Source organism: Bufo gargarizans, chromosome 3 (assembly GCF_014858855.1).
Source record: "Bufo gargarizans isolate SCDJY-AF-19 chromosome 3, ASM1485885v1, whole genome shotgun sequence".
Lineage (NCBI taxonomy): Eukaryota > Metazoa > Chordata > Amphibia > Anura > Bufonidae > Bufo > Bufo gargarizans.
In genome coordinates, this window is record NC_058082.1 from 547,426,119 (window position 1) to 547,447,179 (window position 21,061).

The 21,061-nt window shown below is 40.0% G+C and overlaps 2 long non-coding RNA genes across 3 annotated transcripts; both read right to left on the minus strand.

The window, feature by feature from the left end:
• Positions 1-811: 811 nt before the first annotated feature.
• LOC122932742 lies at positions 812-13,576 on the minus strand. Of its 2 annotated transcripts, none has more exons than XR_006388334.1 (4): positions 13,303-13,576; positions 11,977-12,044; positions 3,792-3,830; positions 812-1,506 (listed from the first exon to the last, which is right to left on the minus strand). It is a non-coding gene; the product is annotated as an uncharacterized LOC122932742 (long non-coding RNA). The 2 variants fall into 2 exon arrangements; XR_006388335.1 differs by lacking the exon at positions 13,303-13,576 and adding an exon at positions 12,349-13,200.
• A 974-nt stretch (positions 13,577-14,550) lies between these two features.
• Positions 14,551-19,888, minus strand: LOC122932743. Its single transcript, XR_006388336.1, has 3 exons — positions 18,997-19,888; positions 15,077-15,191; positions 14,551-14,945 (listed from the first exon to the last, which is right to left on the minus strand). It is a non-coding gene; the product is annotated as an uncharacterized LOC122932743 (long non-coding RNA).
• Between the last annotated feature and the right edge of the window lie 1,173 nt (positions 19,889-21,061).

The following is a 21,061-nucleotide window of genomic DNA, read 5'->3' on the forward strand; positions in this document are numbered from 1 at the left end:
CCTTTGTGAATTTTCTGATGTTCTACAAGATTTGTTTTCTGACTGAAACTCTTATCACATTTAGGACATTTAAATGTCTTTTCCCATGTGTGAAGTCTCAGATGTTTAACAAAACCTGACTTCTGGAAAAAACACTTCTCACATTCAGAACATGAAAATGGCTTCTCTCCTGTGTGAATTCTCTGTTGTCCAACAAGATATGATTTCTGACTAAAGCACTTCTTACATCTAGGACATGAAAATGGCTTCTCTTCTGTGTGAATTCTCTGATGTCGGACAAGATCCGATTATTGACTAAAACACTTCTCACATTCAGGACATGAAAATGGTTTCTCTTCTGTGTGAATTCTCTGATGTCGAATAAGATTTGATATTTGACTAAAACACCTTTCACATTCAGGACATGAAAATGGCTTCTCTTCTGTGTGAATTCTCTGATGTTTGACAAGATCTGATTTATGACAAACACTTCTCACATTTAGGACATAAAATTAGCTATGTGAATTCTCTGATGTCGAATAAGATGTGATTTCTGACTAAAACCTATCTCACATTCAGGACATAAAAATTGTTTTTCTTCTGTGTGAATTCTCTGATGTCGAATAAGATGATATTTCTCACTAAAACATTTCTCACATTCAGTACATGAAAATGGTTTCTCTTCCATGTGAATTCTCTGATGTCGGACAAGACCTGATTTCTGACTAAAACACTTCTTACATTCAGGACATGAAAATGGTTTTTCTTCTGTGTGAATTCTCTGATGTTGAATAAGATGATATTTCTGACTAAAACATTTCTCACATTCAGTACATGAAAATGGTTTCTCTTCCATGTGAATTCTCTGATGTCGGACAAGAACTGATTTCTGACTAAAACACTTCTTACATTCAGGACATGAAAATGGCTTTTCTACTGTGTGAATTCTCTGATGTCCATCAAGATGTGATTTCCGACTAAAGTACTTTGTACATTCAGGACATGAAAATGGCTTCTCTCCTGTGTGAATTCTCAGATGCACAACAAGATATGATTTTTGACTAAAACATTTCTCACATTCAGGACATGTAAATGGCTTCTCTCCTGTGTGAATTCTCTGATGCACAACAAGACATGATTTTTGACTAAAACATTTCTCACATTCAGGACATGAATATGGCTTCTCTCCTGTGTGAATTCTCTGATGTCTCACCAATTGTAATTTTGAAGTAAAACATTTCTCACATTCCGGACACGAATATGGCTTAACTCCTGTGTGAATTCTCTGATGTTCAACAAAATATGCTTTTGTAGTAAATGATTTCTCACATTCTGGACATTTAAATAACCTTTCATTTTGTTGAGTTTCCTGAAATGTCCTTTCAAAAAGTTTACTATATTCAGATCTTGCAGACATTTCACCCAGTCTGTTTTTAGTTCTATTACTAACAAGTCGCACTTGATTATCTTCTACTTCATAAGAGGAAGAGAAAATATATTTCTAGTAGCCTCTTATGCTGTCCTCACCTGGAGAAAGAAGAAAAGATTTATAAGATAAAAGGTCCTTATTTTCCTTCCTACTAATTAATTAATGATACAAATACATAAATATATGTAACCTGCTTCCCCACACTTATCACTGCTGACATCCTCAGACTAAGCTCCACATTTTATCAGTCATACACATAGATAAGAGCTCCATGCTACACCGGGTCATTACACACCTCGTCTTGAATGGTCTTGTATAGAGATTTTCTCTCCTTGTATGTCACATTCAGGGACTTATGTTCCTCTATTTATTTTTATATAGAGCCTTTTTGTAGAGCCTATAGAACATGTCCTATTCTTGTCCGCAATTGCGGACAATAAAAGGCATTTTCTATATAGTTCTGGCAATGTGTGGATCCGCAAAATGCGGAAAGCACATTGCCGGTGTCTGTGTTTTGCGGATCCGCGGTGTCCGTGTTTTGCGGATCCACAAAACACATACGGACGTCTGAATGGAGCCGTACAGGGGGTGATCAATGACAGGGGGGTGATCAGGGAGTCTATATGGGGCGATCAGGGGTTAATAAGGGGTTAATAAGTGACAGGGGGGTGTAGTGGTGTTTGGTGCTACTTTACAGAGCTGCATGTGTCATCTGGTGGTCGATCCAAGCAAAATGGACCACCAGAGGACCAGATAGCAGGTATATTAGACGTTGTTATCAAAACAGCGTCTAATATACCTTTTAGGGGTTAAAAAAAAAATTGCATCTACAGCTTGCCAGCGAACGATCACCGCTGGCAGGCTGTAGATCCACTCATTTACCTGCCGCGCCTGTGTGCTCGCGTTCACAGGAAATCTCGCGTCTCGCGAGATGGCGCGTCCAGGAGGAATAACAGGGCCGCCGCCAGGACACAATCCTGCGTATGGCGGTCCTGTAGTGGTTAAAGTTCTCCTCTATAATCCCCCTACAAAATGATTACTTAATTTGATAAGTTAAACCTGACCTCTAAAGCACCCTACATATATCTAAGACACAATCAGTCACCATGTGCTTTCAAGGCTATGATGATGCTCTGTGGTGTGTTTTCAATACGTACGATGTAGTCAATGCAAAAATTCTGTAAAAAACTGACATGTGGACCCCAAATCACATTAACGTATTAAATAATCCCTAACTGGTACTTACATCCCAATAACCCCTTGGGGACTGAAACATGGACCACATTATGCCTTAAGGACTGAAAACTCTCCCTAATATCATTAACCTTCATTCTGAATTTTTGTTTTTACAATAAGCCGATTCCTGGGTGTAATTAGATCTGTATTCCAATAGTCTGCTGACTATAATTCCTGTTTCTATTGTTGTGTCCCTCACTGCTAATTACACAGTTGCTATATTGATTTTGTCTTTCTAATCTGGCCCTCAAACAGGTTCGGCGGCTGCAGATCGCCTCTCCCTAGTCCATCCTCAGCCCTACCATCCTTGTTAAAATATTACATTTAATATTATGGTAGGGCTGAGGATGGACTAGGGAGAGGTGATCTGCAGACGCCGAACCTGTGTGAGGGCCAGATTAGAAAGACGAAATCAATATAGCAACTGTGTAATTAGCAGTGAGGGACACAACAATAGATACATAGTGGAGGACGTAACACTATTACCAAGTACGGCGTGTGCCTGGTGTCGGCTGACACCTACAGGCACTGAAGTGTCATTACACAATTAAATACAGAGAAGTCCATGATATCTATGAGAGAATGTCCCTCTGATTAATCAGCAAATACGAATACTGAGCCCACAGGTCCAAGCCCTCCATATACATTTTAAAGAGTGTGTATATTAATTTGACCTCCTGGGTTTAGTGGGTCATCTAAAGTAGTGTATAATTAGATTTGTACAGCATTTTACACATGTTATATCATATTGTACATATCCCAAAGGAACTGATGGAAACTAATTAAAATGTTAAAACTAATAGTTGTAAAGTGATGTACAGTCAGTGTAAAAAATATCAAATTCCACTGAGTCTTACAGAAGTCAACATATGGAAATCAACTGATACAATTTACTAGAAAATCTGCAGAAACACAGCAACCATGTAATATACGAGAGTAACATCTTTTTTTCTGTTCATTTCTACTATATACCCTTCATCTCCTTATTATATAATTACACATTAGAAGATTGCCCCCAAATAGGACATGACCTCAAGAAGTCATTTATAGAAGTCATAAGAGCACAAAATAACATCAAAAGAAATGTTTTGTGCTCCACCATCATCTACACTATGTACTGTCTACAATATGTGTTATATGTACTGACCTGTATTATATCTTTAGTTAGGGGAGCAGATAACGATATCTATAGAGAAAATGATATAGGAGAGTTAAGTACAGATTATTTCACACATAAGACAAAAAAAAACAACTTATAAATATATATTTGCTTATTTATAAAAATGGTATACTCCACAATGGCAATATTAAAATGTACAAAAAATGTCCAGTCGACGTCCACATAAATCTTTGCCTTTTATAAATAGGTAAAAAATCCAAAAAGGTTCAAACTGATCAATAGGATGTGATTATTCATATATTAAATCCAATACATATATAGAAGTGTCATTTATAGATAAATAAAAAGGAATATGATGAGTTCAAAATGGGCAATGTGAACGGGTAATGGTGGGTAGTTGCGGTCTCTAGTTACTAGTTATTACCCACCATTACCCGTTCACATTGTCCATCTAATTGCAATATCTAAAAAAGGATTGCAGGACAAACTAAAAAGATTTCCTCTCACGCTTTATTCAACACCCACCCGAGGCATCACGTGACAGAAAGAGAATCACAAGCTCCGACACAAGAGTCACGACACAAGAGAAGACAGTTTTACCACTGGACCGAAGGAACACGACCGCTACACAGAGAGCCGACACACACAGGCCTCACATCAATACGAGGGTGGGTGAGTGTATCTACACCACGAGGGATGCCTCTGGTGTAGACGTTGAAGCAACTATAAAGTGAGTGGAAACATATATATATATATATATATATCTATATTCATGCATATCTGCAAGAAAAGGAAGGCACTTACAATTGAAAAAGGATCCTTCTTTCTTATACACCAGGTGTATGAATGGACAGATCTTATTTTACAGAACCTCATACTACAGCATTTTTTATACAGCAAATGATGAAAGAGTGACACTACTATTATTTTATACTAGTTTATATGTATATATTGGACTTAATATATGAATTATCGCACCACATAGATTGGTTTTGAACGCATCATATTCCTTTTTATTTATCTATGAATGCCACTTCTATATATGTATTGGACTTAATATATGAATTATCGCATCCTATTGATCAGTTTGAACCTTTTTGGATCTTTTGCCTATTTATGAAAGGCAAAGATTTAAGTGGATGTCGACTGGAAATTATTTGTACATTTTAATATTGCCATTGTGTAGTACAACATTTTTATAAGCAGACCTATAAACTGTACCACTCAATTGAAAAACAAACTGAAATCTTTTTAGTTAATCCCATTGTAAGAATTTCCTCCCTTTTACTGAGTCTGATTCTAAAGGTTCAGTGCAAAAAATGAAATACAAGAAGAAGTGTAGAAAATGTGTATTGTAAAAGTTGGAAAATCAGTGTCCAGTTATGATGAGACTCATATATATGAAAATCTAAATGGAGATATACACAAGAGACAATACAGAGACACATTGCCCTTATACACAGCACAGATTACAATATCTTACAATTCCTTCCATTTACAATCAGTTCGGTGATACTTACCAGACAAATGACCCTCCACACACTCAGGACTTTATCTTCAGCAAGTGTCTTCTCCTCAGCAAGTCAGTGATTCAAGTAAATTCCTTGGTAAATTCCAGCTTTCTGAGCTATGTTTGGGTCTTTTATACCCCTTTGGTGGCTATAGCTATCTGCTCCTCCTCTTCCCCCAGGAGATGCCCAGTCCCACCTTCATTATCAATGAAACCTATGATGATCAGATCTGACTTCCATCATTACCATATACAATGGCAGAATAATGGTGCCACCTTCTCCAGTTTAGCATTTTCTGGCCTCCTGAGATGGCTCTTCATTTACACATTGTATTTGCAGGGTAGAGACCTATTGTTCACACTCCTATTTAGCATCTGTAAGAGTTTCCTGTGATTCTCCAAGACCTTTTCATGTGATAATCAGTGTATACCATGAGCATTTTACACCCTGATACGTTCCATCAAGACCTACAACCACACGACTCTCCATCTATAATTCACATATGAAATACTCCATATTATATCCAGTATAGCAGATTATAAGACTTCTGTTATTCAAATATACTTATTTCTTACAGATTTCATCTGGAGGGTGAATGACACAGGATGAATCCTCTTTGACAATTTTTTTTGTTTTTGTTTTTAGGCTTGAAATCATACAATTACCAGACAACTATTAGCATATTGTCAAGATCTGTGAAGTAATACTTGTGTTAATTATTACAATCACAGACATTTCTATATTTCCTGTTTGCTCAAACGTTCAATTTATAAATATCATATAGAAACATAGATAGAAACATAGAATGTGTCGGCAGATAAGAACCATTTGGCCCATCTAGTCTGCCCAATATACTGAATACTATGAATAGTCCCTGGCTCTATCTTATATGAAGGATGGCCTTATGCCTATCCCATGCATGCTTAAACTCCTCCACTGTATTTGCAGCTACCACTTCTGCAGGAAGGCTATTCCATGCATCTACTACTCTCTCAGTGAAGTAATACTTCCTGATATTACTTTTAACCCTTTGCCCCTCTAATTTAAAACTATGTCCTCTTGTAGTAGTTTTTCTTCTTTTAAATATTCTCTCCTCTTTTACCTTGTTGATTCCCTTTATGTATTTAGCAGTTCTCTCATATCCCCTCTGTCTCGTCTTTCTTCCAAGCTATACATGTTAAGGTCATTTAATCTTTCCTGGTAAGTTTTATCCTAGCAATCCATGTACTAGTTTAGTAGCTCTTCTCTGAATTCTCTCTAAAGTATCAATATCCTTCTGGAGATATGGTCTCCAGTACTGCGCACAATACTCCAAATGAGGTCTCACTAGTGCTCTGTAGAGCGGCATGAGCACCTCCCTCTTTCTACTGGTAATTCCTCTCCCTATACACCCAAGCATTCTGCTAGCATTTTCTGCTGCTCTATGACAGATATATTTTTTGTATATGACACCATCACTACCGGGTCCACACTATATGTTCTGTAATTCACTTGTGGCCATCACCATGATACACGTTCAGGTTGTCTTCACTGGATTCTCACATATCTGTGTCATCTCCAGTTCTGAGAACCAAAACCTCTTCAGGTCATCTGCTTGGTTTTCTCCCGACTGTGATTATTCCTTCATTAGCTGATACTTACACAATTGAGTCCATTTATTGTCTTAAGTCTATAAAATGTTTGATGCCTTATAACAATTAATGAACTTAAGGAAGTAAATCATTTCTGATCATTGCTCTTATTTGATCTATAGAAATTCAGACAAATGTGTATGCATTTATTCAGATAGACATTAATCAGGCATACAAGCCCTTCCTCACAGCATACAAGACATATAACATGCTAAAAATATATATACTGACAGTCAGGCTGGAAAAGCAGTAAGACAGAAAATCTGGTGTGAAAGGAATAGGAGCTGGAATGCAAACATCTTAATAAAAGAGAGTTATATAATATACCAAGCCCAGTACAGACACATATTGCAGATAGTGCACTTAAAAATAAGGCAAAATGCAGTGTGAATAAGGTTATCAAAATAGGTATGATATATCGGTCTTAACCCATTCAAGACCAAGCCATTTTTCATCTTCATGACCAGGTCTTATTTTGCAAATCTGATATATGTCACTTTATGTGCTATTAACTTTGGAACGCTTTTACTTATCCAAGCCATTCTGAGAAAATTTTCTCGTGACAAATTGTACTTCATGTTAGTGGTAAATTTAGGTCGGTATGTTTTACCTTTATGTTATAAAAACTGTAAAATTTACAGAAAATTTGGAAAAAATAATAATTTTCTAAATTTGAAATTCTACGCCTTAAAGGCAGATAGTGATACCTCATTAGATAGTTTTTACTTAAGATTCCCTATATGTCTTCTTTATGTAGGCATCATTTTGAAAATTACATTTGAATTATAATTTAAGAAGCAATTTTCAAATGTCCTATAACATTTTCAAAACCGACCTTTTTCAAGTACCAATTCAGTTTTGGAGTGACTTTGAGGTGCTTATATAATAGAAACCACCCATAAATGACCTCATTTTAGAAACTACATTCCTAAATTTATTAAAAACTGGTTTTATAAACTGTTAATCCTTTAGGTGTTCCACAAAAATTAAAGGAAAATTGAGGTGAAATTATTTTTTAGTTCTGTGCAGATTTTAATTTTACAGGAAAATTGAGGTGAAATTATTTTTTTGTTTTGTGCAGATTTTAATTTAAATCCAAATTTTCCTATAACATAGCAAGGGTTAACAGCAAAACAAACCTCAAAATTTATTACACTGATTCTGCAGTTTACATAAACACCCCATTTATGTTTGTAAAAAGCTATATGGGAACATGGCAGGGTTCAGAAGGAAAGGAGCAACATATGTTTTTTGGAGGGCAGATTTTGCTGGAACGGCTTTTGGGTGTCATGTCATATTTGAAGGCACAGTAGGGCACCCTACAGTAGAAACTCCCAAAAAGTGACCCCATTTTGGAAACTACACCCCTAAATTAACTAATTGAGGGGTTTACTGACCAGTTTTACCTCAGAGGCGTTTCATAATATTTAGAAACACTTGGCTATGAAAATGAAAAATTATATTGTTTGCAAGAAAAAATCACTTAAGGCCAAATTTTTTACAGGAACAAATTCACCCCATAATTTGTTACCAATTTTCTCCTGAATATGGCAACACCCCATATGTGGTCATTAACTGCTGTATGAGCAGATGGCAGAATTCAAAAGCAAAGGAGAGGCATTTGCATTTTCTAACATGGAATTTGCTGAAATAGATTTTAAGGGCCATAACATTTTTATTTCATAGTTGACTGAGCTGTATTGGGGCTAATTTTTTGCTGGATGGGCTGTAGTTTCTAATAGTACCATTTTGATTGCTTTTAATTTCATTTTTATGAGGTGAAGTGGGCTAATATTGCAATTTTGCTAGTGTTTTTTTTTATTTTATTTTTTATGGGGTTTTCTGTGTGGTATATTCGGTAAGATACTTTTATTCTATGGGTTGATATGATAATGGTGATACCAAATGTATATTGTTTTATACATGGTATATCACTTTTATATCATAAAATCACCTTTTATTATTCTTTTTTATTTTTTTGCATCATCAAATCAAAGACCCCTAATTGTTAGATTTTTTCCGTCAATGTAGCTTTGTGAAACTTTTTTTTTTTGCAGGACTGGCTGTAATTTTTTACTGGTACAATTTTGGGGTCCATTTGACTTTTTGACAGCTTGTTAATCCATTTTTTAGGAGGTGAACGTGGGCAAAAATTGCATTTCTGTCAGTGTTTTTTTTGGGGGGGGGGAGGGTTCTCCATGTGGTATATTTGATATAATAATTTTATTCTGTCGGTTGATAGGGTTATGGCGACACCACATTTGGATTGTTTATTTTAATGTTCTATAACTTTTATTTCATAAAATCCCTTTTTGTTAAACAGTTTTTTTGCATCACCAAAATCTAAGAACCATACCTTATTTATTTTTCTGTCAACATAGTTGTATGAGGGCTTATTTTTTGCTTAATGGGCTGTAGTTTTTATTGCTATTGTTTTTGGGATGCATATGACTTTTTGATAACTTTATATTCAATTGTTTTGCGAGGCAAAAAAACCCCAGCAATTCCACCATTGTTATAAATTTTTATTTTGTACGGCATTTACCACGCAGAAACAGTACCATGATCATTTTATAGATCAGGTCATTATGAACGTGGCAATACCAATTATGTGTAGTTTATTTTTTCATTTTTTAATCTCTTATAAATGAGAAGATATAGGAAAAGGCAATTGTTTATTTTTAATTTACATTTTTTTTTTTTACTTTTTTATTAAGTCCCACTTGGATCTTGAAGATCGAGTGGGGCCGATGGCTATACTATACTTTGCAATGCTCTATGTTCTATATTTTGCTTTCTATATAGCATGTTCTACATTCTGCATTTTTCACGCAGCTCTGGCCCCATAGAAGTAAATGGGGCTTCCGTGAAAAACACATGGCATCTGCAAGCAAGTGAGGATGCAACGTGTTTTTCACTGATGGTTGCTAAGAGATGTTGTTTGTAAACCTTCCGTTTTTTATCACGCGCATGAAAAATGCATCATAACGCATTGCACCCATGCAAAAAAAAAACAGACTGCAATTGTAGACAAAACTGACTGAACTTGCTTGCAAAATGGTGCAAGCTTCACAGAATGCACCCTGAACGCATACGGAGCCAATCCACCACGCTCGTGTGAAAGAGGCCTTAGGGCTCTTTCACACGAGCGGATGCCATACGGGTAATCTGCTGTGTGAAAGCGAGCCAAGCCCTGTTTCGGACAGCAGAGACACAGAGCACTAACATGATTGATAATGCTCCGTGCCTCTCTGTGACATTTTTGCTACAAAATCACAGTGACAACTTTATCTCACTGTGATTTTGTAGTAAAAAGATCACAGAGAGGCGCTGAGAATTATCAATCATGTTAATGTTCTGTGTCTTTGCTATCCGTAACAGGGCTTGGCTCTTTTTCCTTTCATGCAGTGGATTACCCGCACGGCATCTGCTCGTGTGAAAGAGCCCTTACAGGGTTTGATGTATTTACATGTATTACATCTGTTGTGACCACATTATATAGGCCTTTGCATGTGAGCCAATGTTCTGCATTTTTGCCAATGAGACGCATACATGGAGGGAGCTAAAGTATTACCTAGTGTAACGGCCCGTTTGGCTTAATATTTTTTAAGGAGATGAACAATCTGATCATATTCTAAAGAATAATTGGTAGAAAAAGTAACTAAATCAGAATTACGATTAGTAGTGTTGCATTTTTTTGATGGGGATTTTTTTGTGACAGTGCCATCTCTGAGTAAAGAGTCTCTATTTTTGGTGATCGCAATATTTTTGACACAATTGAGAGACCAAATGGGATAGCCTGCTTATTTGAGGCGATTATGAATGATGACATATTCCTTGTGAAAATCCTTGATGTCTAAACAGACACGTAACGCCCTGTTGTACTCCCCTGTCGGGATGCTGCGAATTGGGTGATTGGGATGGCAGATGCTTGCGGCCAAAATAGTGTCACATGCTGTAGGTTTTCGACAACTTGGTAATATCCCGATAATGACCAGAATCTCCAATCAGGGAACCAGAAACTGAATTTCATATGGGTGGCTATTGTAGGTAAAATAATTAAAAACGTATTGTTATTTAAACGTTCAATAAAGCCTAGCATGGACGCCACAGGGCTCCCCCAGGAACAATTAAAAATTAAACATCTTTATAATTTAAATATATTTATGTAACAACATGAAAAATAATGTATGTATTTAAAATCACATATCTAATAATCCATACTATAACATGATTGCACATCACAAAACTCATAACCCGCAAAATGAAATAAAAAAGCAATCAAAAAGTTGCATGTACCCCCAAAGAAGTACCAATGGAAACAGTAATGTGTCCCAGAGAAACAAGCTTCCATGCAGCTGGATTTGTAAAAAAGTTAAAATGTTATGGCCGTTAAAGACAAGGATGCAAAAAAAAGATGTAATTTTTTTTAATGTTCCAAAATTTAAAAAAAGTAACAAAAAATGTATGTTTGGTATTTTTGTAATTGAACTGACCCAAAAAATCTAGTTATTATGTAACTAATGGCATAACGATGATGGAATCACTGTTTTGTTATCTCTTTCAAAATGTAGATAGAAAAAAAAGTGTCCTTACAAAACAAATGCAAATAAAAGATTTGAAAAATCATATAAACATTGCCAAGCAAGAATGTGTAGATGAGGCCGCGCCTTGTGTATCGTCTACCACATTCACAGAGACATGTGATTGTCCACACAACAAGAGTCAGAGATCCTCACCTGGACATTAGCCTCACAATGACCACTACTCCAGTCATTCAGATGGTGATTGTGCTCCCCACACATAACATCGCAAGGGATTAGGAGTAAAATACAAAAATTAAACGTGCACCACAAAAACATATCAGCCAAGGGTATGAATACAATCAAATGTAATGAAACTAAAAAAAGAGTTTGCAGCAACGTAAGTGGCACACCATGGGTAGAATTCTAAATCGGTTTAAGTTGTATTGGACCAACATAATTAAAAACAATTAAAACAGTATAAGATACCGGGGTGTCCCTAAGCATAATAAAAAAAACAAGGAAACCACCGACGGCATGCACTGACCTTAAAGGTTGAAAAATTCTTAGGAGATCACAATTCCGGAATATGTCAAGATTTGCAAAACTGTGCACCTAAAAAGCAATATGAAGCAGTCAAAATCACATAAAACATTCTGTATCCCCAAAAAATGAACACTAATTCATAAATAAAGTAAAGTGCATAATGTACATATATAAATAATAGATAAATGAATAGGCATACATACAACCTCCGAGAATATCTAATGATTAGAAGCACTGTGTGAAAAGAGCCAATGCATATCACAGACCTCACATGCAGCTTCCTTAGGGGTAAAGAAGGAAGATGAAATGGCATCTATTATGTAACCCAAAAATAAAGAGCTAATTAACAAACAGGAAGAGAGAGATCACTTACTGCACATGTCTGTAATTGTGGTATTCGGCGTGTAGGAAAGACCTCTATGCATGTTCGGGATGATGCACTAAAGGCAGAAATTCCCGTGGGAAAATCCCAATGATAAAAGAACGGACATGCGCCATAGATTATCAAGTTTTAAGCATATATCAAATGCTAAAGCGCTAAGGGAAAAACAATAAAAGTGGCATTTGATTCAAGGGAACCTCCGCACCTGTCAGAAATAATGCGCTGGAGTACAGGAGGATTGCAATGAAACAATATTAATGTTGAAGTTACCTCAAGCGCAGTAAACAGATACCAAGTGCTGGTGTGCAGGAGCAAAGAAATAAAATCTCTCTAAATGTGGGTAAATATATATGAGTAACATATTTCATGGCCAAAGTTGAAAATAGAAAACAGTTAGAGAAAAAGTGAAACTGAATGACGCATCCACAATCAAAAATCAGGAATGAGATTCCGTCAATAGAGGGCAAAATAAATGGCGCCTGTGTGAAAGAGTAAAGGACTTGATAAGTGTGGAAATTTAGGCCAATTCTTAATAGTTGGGAAATTGGCATTGTCTTGGAGGCGCTTCCAACCAAGTAGGATCTCCCAGGAGCACCCACTTGCCCGAGAACGCCAGAAGCCTGCCCAATACCGGCGCTCATTCAACGCCATACACGTGGGCCTGTAATCTACAGTACACACTAGCCTTTTTGTACAACACGATGGTCTGTGAATTCTGTTGATTTTCTCACCCATGGCCGGCTAGCTCCATCTGCTCTAGACCGCAGTACCTTTTACCCTACTGTGTAACTGTCTACGGCAGGGGTGTCCAAACTTTTTTCGAGGAGGGCCAGATTTGATAAAGTGAACATGTGCGAGGGCCGACCATTTTGCCCAACATTCTTGAACCATTAAAATTACATGCAAATTAACTATTTTATGCAAATTTTATTGCAAACGGCATACCTTTTATTTTGTGACTTGGATGACAAATCTAAACAGGTGTTAAATCACTGTGCCTTCAATATAAAAAACAGGAGGCAGAAATGTCAGAAACAGTACATTACAAGGTTGTCTGTTAACTTTTAAATTCCAAAAATGTGAACTGGAACATAACACCAAGTATACTCATATGTTCAAACATATTTATAACTCATTGACCAACTGACATTGAAGGGAACCTGTTATCAACTTTATTCCGCCCATACTATACTAAAGGCAGAATAAAGTAGAGACAGGTGAGTTGATTTCAGCGGTCTGTCATTTATAAGTTAAAAGTAAGTGGTTGCCAAGAACCAACATCACAATCATTGCAGACTGGGCCTGGAAAAGAGTCCCGGCCACCTGAGAAGAGTCCTGGTTAGTCATAGATTCCTGCTCCCCCGCCCGCCTGCTGATGACTGACCGTCTTCTACCAAGTTCCCTTTTTGTCTAGGAGAGAACTGTCAGTCATCAGCAGATGGACAGGGAGAGCAGGAGATTATGAATAACCAGGACTCTTCTCAGGTAGATTTGACTCTTTTCAAGGCCTGGGCTGCAATGATTATGATGCTGGTTCTCAGCAACTACTTACTTTTCGCTCATGAGGGGCACACCGCTGACATCAGCATTTCTGTCACTAATTTATGTTGCCCTCAGTGAGATTAGCATAAAGTTGATGAAAGGTTCCCTTTAACTGAGATTTTACAATGTATTCATTTCAACTGAAAAAAATCTTGCTGCACTAATGTGAAGGGTGAAACTGAGATCTGGACTGCAGCAGATAGGCTAGATCTGGTTCAAAGGCTGTGGTTTTGATGCGCAAAATATCACGCAAGTGAGAGTTACTTAGTCTTGTCCGCATGCGATTCTTGTTAAGGTTCATAACAGAGAATGTCTTCTCACACAAATATGTTGAGCCAAACAAGCTCAGCATTTTCTTCGCCAATGTTCGAATCTCTTTAAAACGGCTCTTATCCAGTTGGCTGTAAAATTTCACAAGAGAGAGCTGTTGGTGCCGACTGCGTAACTCACTGTCACAATGCAGGTCAATGAGCTCGAGCTGCAGCTGATCTGGAGCATTGTCGGGGTCAACAGAGAATGGAGAGGAGAAAAGGGTGATCTCCTTTTCAATAGCTGCAAAATCTTGAAAGCGCCGTCTAAACTCCCCAGCAAGAGATACGATGTCTGCTGCATACCTGCTAGTTTGCACACTGATATCCTGTGGAAAACTGTTAATTATTTCCTGCAACACTGAAAAATGAATGGTATTGGGCGGTGTTTGTGACAAATGCTTCTGGAAAAGTTGCAGCTTTGTTCCAAAGGCTTTGAGGTGTGAATAAAGCTGGTTCACCGCTGCATCTTTGCCCTGAAGACTCGTGTTCAGTACATTCAGATGCTTTGTTATGTCGACTAGAAACCCTAAATCAGCCAGCCAAATAGGATCAGATAGTTCTCGCATCGGTTGTCCCTTTGTTTCCAAGAATTCTCCAATTTCTTTGCTGAGAGAGTAGAAATGCTGCAGTGCAGACCCTCGACTGAGCCATCTTACATCGTTATGATATAAAACATCTTCGTATTCAGCCTGGATATCCAGTAGAAACTGTTTAAACTGGCGGTGGCACAGGGCTCTAGAGCGAATAAAATTAATGGTCTTTAGCACCGGTTTCATAACATGGTCATATTTGAGATGTTTAGCACAGAGAACTTGTTGATGAATAATACAATGCAGTTTAATAGCTTTGCCTCCTTCTTTGATCACCTTGTTACAGATTAGGGTTGATAATCCACTTCGTTCACCAGCCATGGCAGGTGCCCCATCAGTAATTATCCCAGTAACTTTGTTCCAAGGCAGTTTCATGTAATCTATGGCAGAACTAACAGAAACAAATAAATCTGTTACACAGTGTTACGAGCCAGGCAAATGTTGGAAAACTCTGACTTCTTCTCGGGACAGATATTCTGCACCATTTTCATAACGCATTCTTTAATAAAGTCACCCTCAGCAAAATATTTGCAATTTTTAGCAATTAACGTTGTTACCTCATAGCTAGCCCTTGTGGCATTTTCATTTGACTCACGCTGGGTTCACACCTGAGCGTTTTACAGCGCGTTCCCACGCGCTGTAAAACGCACAATAGGCAAGAACCAATGATTCCCTATGGGAAGGGTTCACACCTGGGCGTTTTACAGCGCGTACGATCGCGCTGTAAAACGCCCGACGCTCAAACAAGTACAGGAGCTTTTTTTGGCGCGTTTGACGCGCGTTTGGGCCATAGACTCTTTGGACAACACTGCTGTCAATCACCCAAACGCGCGTCAAACACGCGTTCACTATTAAAAAAAACGCGCATAAAACGCGCGACAAAAACGCGCATAGAAACGCGCGTCTGAGAAACGCCTAGGTGTGAACCCAGCGTCAAGGGCTCTTGTAAAAAATCGCTGTTGTGACATTAAAACAGCTTCAAGTTGCTTCACCTTGTCACTGCGGTCGCGCCCTGTTAGCTTGTCGGATGTGCTGTGTCTCGACTGGTAGTGTCTCTTGACATTAAATTCCTTATTAACAGCCACAGTCTCTTGGCATATTAGACAAACACAGTGATTCCGTATTTCAGTGAAAAAATATTCCACTTTCCACCTGTCCTAGAAGCGGCGTCCCTCACTGTCAACTTTTCGTTTCTTATTTGTAGTTGCCATTATAAAAATTGGCCAGATAAGAAGTTATTTGTAGAGAGTACTAGGAGCACAATCAGATTCTAGCCCAGTGACGTACAGTGAGGGGTTAATGAAGGGTATGACAGCTTGCTACCACTGATTCGGATTATGCCCCCTTTTCTGCTTTAGTTCACAGCCCAGCCTGCAAGTGTGTGTTTTTTTTCCTCAATAGACTCAAATAGGCTCAATAGCCCTTATGGTCGCCCTGGCCTTGTGGCTGTAAGTGTGGAGGCGCAGGGAGAAGGAAAGGCAACGTTAATTGGTGATGACTTTGATTATGATGTTTGGACCTGGAACTCAGCGCTAGAACGCAGCCAGAAATGTTTTAATACATTTTTTCACACTGTATAAATGTCCTCTGGGGGTAATGTGACCGTGGAGGTAGGAGACCTCAACAAACTGCAACTTAATGTGAGTGCCTCACTCTCCTGTTATAGTGATCAGTGGGGGCACTCAGACCCCCACTAATGAAAACCTTTCATATGTCGCTGGGACATATAAAAATATTTTAAAAAATCCAGCAACACTTTAAAAGGGTTTTCCAGTACTTTTTATAGCTGCAGATGGTGCTGGAAATTCAGAGCTCTTTCTCCTGTGTAGTGGTTGGAACTAGTAAAAATGCTGTAGCACTGCTCCCATTTGCTTCCAACATTGGAGGTACAAGGATAGGCCACCAATATAAAAGAACAGGAAAACTCCTATAAACAAAGAGAAGGGCACGTGATGTATGAAAAGTGTGACTAAAACGGTGGGTAAATGAATCAGCCACCCACAACTCTGTGACCCTGGCTTCCCCAAAAAATCTGAGCTGAGATACAGGGGATGAACTTAAAGACCGATATTCTGGCCTTACTACAGAGAAGAAAAGCCGAGATCTCGCGATGTCTGAGATCTCGTGACGTCAGAGATCTCGTGACATCTGAGATTTGGGCTTTCCTTCCCCCTGAGCCCAAATCCCGAGACAAATCTCGGCTTTCCTTCTCTGTAAAGGCAAAGACCAAATCTCGCGTGATCTCGGACGTCGCCGCGAGATTTGGCCTTTGCTGATGCAGCCTCTTCCTGTAAGCTGTGGTGTCTTGTAGTGTCCCACTAGGATACTTCTAGAGAACAAAGAGTTTAAAATGTGTGATGTTAAACAAATCTTAAAAGGGGTTGTCCAGGCAGTATATATTGATGACCTATTGTCAGGATAGGTCATCAATATCTGATCAGTGGGATTCCAAGGAGTCAGCCCCTTCATTACACTGCCCATCGTCTTGAAAGTTTTGGAGGCCCAGTGTAATTACAAGTACTCTTTCCTTCACCGCTGCAATGGAGACAACATGCAGTATAATGAAGAGGAAGCAGAGCTGGCATGGAGCGTTGCCTCCTCTTCAAACTGCCTAACAGCGGGGGTTCCAGGTGTGGGACCCCACCAATCAGATATTAATGACCTATCCTGAGGATAAGTCATCAATATACCATATACTGCCTGCACAACCCGCTTAATATATTCTGTTTTTATACTGTTTTTTTGTACTGTTTGCATGTACTTGCAGAGAAAAGCTGCAATGTAACATACATGCCTTGTGCTGTGTGTGCTGCTAGAGCTAAGACATGTTTCCTTTTCTCTCTTATAGGTTCTGTGTAGAAAACTATGCAACAAGGTTGAGGTTGAACTGTATTGGGGATTTGCTGCCATCCTCCTGGCCATTCAGTCAGAGTGAGATAGTGTATGTGCAGTTAGGGCTCTTTCACACCTGCGTTCTTTTCTTCCGGCATAGAGTTCCGTCGTCGGGGCTCTATGCCGGAAGAATCCTGATCAGTTTTATCCTAATGCATTCTGAATGGAGAGAATGAGGATGTCAGGATGTCTTCAGTTCAGGACCGGAACGTTTTTTGTCCAGAGAAAATACCGCAGCATGCTGCGCTTTTTGCTCCGGCCAAAAATCCTGAACACTTGCCGCAAGGCCGGATCCGGAATTAATGCCCATTGAAAGGCATTGATCCGGTCCGGCCTAAAGCTAAACGTCGTTTCGGCGCATTGCCGGATCCAACGTTTAGCTTTTTCTGAATGGTTACCATGGCTGCCGGGACGCTAAAGTCCTGGTAGCCATGGTAAAGTGTAGTGGGGAGCGGGGGAGCAGGCCTGGCCTAGCCATTTATGTAACTGACCTAATCAGAGAGGCCAACCTGAGAAGGGTGCAATCTAGACTGTGAGGAGAACTCTTTGGATATGGGCCTCATAGTGTAGACATTTATAAGATAGTTCCCATAATTTACAATGTAAAACAAAGAGAATCCTACCTATTCTGTAAGACATATATATTCTGGCCTTACTACAGAGAAGAAAAGCCGAGATCTTTCGATGTCCGAGATCTCGTGACATCTGCGATTTGGGCTTTCCTTCTCCCTGAGCCCAAATCCCGCGAGATCTCGGACGTTGTGAGATCTCGGCTTTCCTTCTTTGTGAAGGCAAAGACCAAATCTTGCGTGATCTCGGACGTCGCCGCGAGATTTGGCCTTTGCTGATGCAGCCTCTTCCTGTAAGCTGTGGGCTCCCGGTGAGCTGGCGGTGACTGGTGAGAGGGGCCGGGGGCTGGAATACCAACGATTCAATAAAACCTCTGGGGGGCCACTTTACTCCTGGCCGGACTTTGGACATGCCTGGTCTACGGAATAAACCTATCGGGAGGAGACTCTGACTACTAACAGTAACTGCAACAAAGTATCCAGGAAAGCACTATACACCAACAGCTATATCCTGCGATGCTGTAGAACATTATCAACTGCCAGCTACAGTTCATCAGCATTTTCAGTCACTCCTAAACATTTGCCACAAAGCCGAGATCACCTACATAGGGTCACCTTACCCTCATTTTTATTGCCTACTATTACCTCCATTTTTATTTTTTCAATGTATTTTTTTCAATTTTTTATACAATGTTTTAATAGTGTGAAAAAATCAAAGATTTGAACAGCTCTCACCTGCCAAGGATTCCACTGTTATAGCACGGAACAACTCCTTCACCCGAATCAGGAGAAATGACGAAAATATGGAAAAAGAGGTTTTGTCCAGGTTGTGGTAATCCAAAAAGGCTTTATTCGATATTCAATAAAATCCAGGTACAAAAAGCAGAGTCTACATGTTTCGGGCGCAATTCAATCTCAGCCCTTACTCGTGACTGTTTCAGTAACACTGTTGAGTTTACCTTTATAGAGAGGAGGGAGAGCCTCCTCACCTGAGACAATCAGGCTGAAGATCAACCGAGATAAAAGTCAATGTGTCCGGAGGCTGCTGCGCAGAGAGGCCGGGGCTGAGATAACAGTCGCTGCACTCCGGGGGCTGCTGCACAGAGAGGCCGGAGTGGAGATAAAAGTCAATGCTCTCGGGGGCTGCTGCGATGAGGAGGCCGGGGCTGAGATAAAAGTCAATGCGCTCCGGGGGTTGCTGCGATGAGGAGGCCGGGGCTGAGATAATAGTCAATGCGCTCCGGAGGCTGCCGGCGCAGAGAGGCCGGAGCTGAGATAAAAGTCAATGCGCTCCGGGGGCTGCTGCACAGAGAGGCCGGAGCTGAGATAAAAGTCAATGCGCTCCGGGGGCTGCTGCACAGAGAGGCCGGAGCTGAGATAAAAGTCAATGCGCTCCGGGGACTGCTGCACAGAGAGGCCGGAGCTGAGATAAAAGTCAATGCGCTCCGGGGGCTGCTGCACAGAGAGGCCGGAGCTGAGATAAAAGTCAATGCGCTCCGGGGGCTGCTGCACAGAGAGGCCGGAGCTGAGATAAAAGTCAATGCGCTCCGGGGACTGCTGCACAGAGAGGCCGGAGCTGAGATACCAGTGTGCCCTTTCTGACAATGTGCACCTATGATGAGGGATCATACAGCCTTTAACCCCCGCCCCACACCAGTCTTAAGAAAATAAAAAAACTCACCTCCACCATTTGATGGCTGGAAGCTCAGGTCAGGGCCACATCACGCTGGAGCACTGGTCCTGTCCTGAGCTTCCAGCCATTAAGTGGAGGAGGTGAGCTTTTTTTCTTCTTTTACACAAGCAGAGATGGGGGCATTATTAATATTGGGTGGCAGTAATGGAGGCATTAATATTACTGGGTGCACTAATGGGGGCATTATGCATTCTGGGGGCACTAATGGGGGCATTAGTATTACTGGGGAGCACTAATGGGGGCATTACTATTACTGGGGAGCACTAATGGGGGCATTACTATTACTAGGGGACACTTATGGGGGCATTACTATTACTAGGGGGCACTAATGGGGCATTACTATTACTAGGGGGCACTAATGGGGGCATTACTATTACTAGGGGGCACTTATGGGGGCATTACTATTACTAGGGGGCATTACTATTACTAGGGGGCACTAATGGGGGCAATACTTTTACTAGGGGGGCACTAATGGGGGCAATACTATTACTAGGGGGGCACTAATGGGGGTATTACTATTACTAGGAGGCACTAATGGGGGCATTACTATTCCTAGGGGGCACTTATGGGGCATTACTAGGGGCATTACTATTACTAGGGGGCACTAATGGGGGGGCAATACTATTACTAGGGGGGCACTAATGGGGGGCATTACTATTACTAGGGGGCACTAATGGGGGCAATACTATTACTAGGGGGGCACTAATGGGGGTATTACTATTACTAGGGGACACTTATGGGGACATTACTATTACTAGGGGGCACTAATGGGGGCTTTACTATTACTAGGAGGCACTAATGGGGCATTACTATTACTAGGGGGCACTTATGGGGCATTACTAGGGGCATTACTATTACTAGGGGGCAATACTATTACTAGGGGGGCACTAATGGGGGCATTACTATTACTAGGGGGCACTAATGGGGGCATTACTATTACTAGGGGGCACTAATGGGGTCATTACTATTACTAGGGGGCACTTATGGGGGCATTACTATTACTAGGGGGCACTAATGGGGGGCAATACTATTACTAGGGGGGCATTACTATTACTAGGGGGCACTAATGGGGGGGCATTACTATTACTGAGGGCACTAATGGGGGCA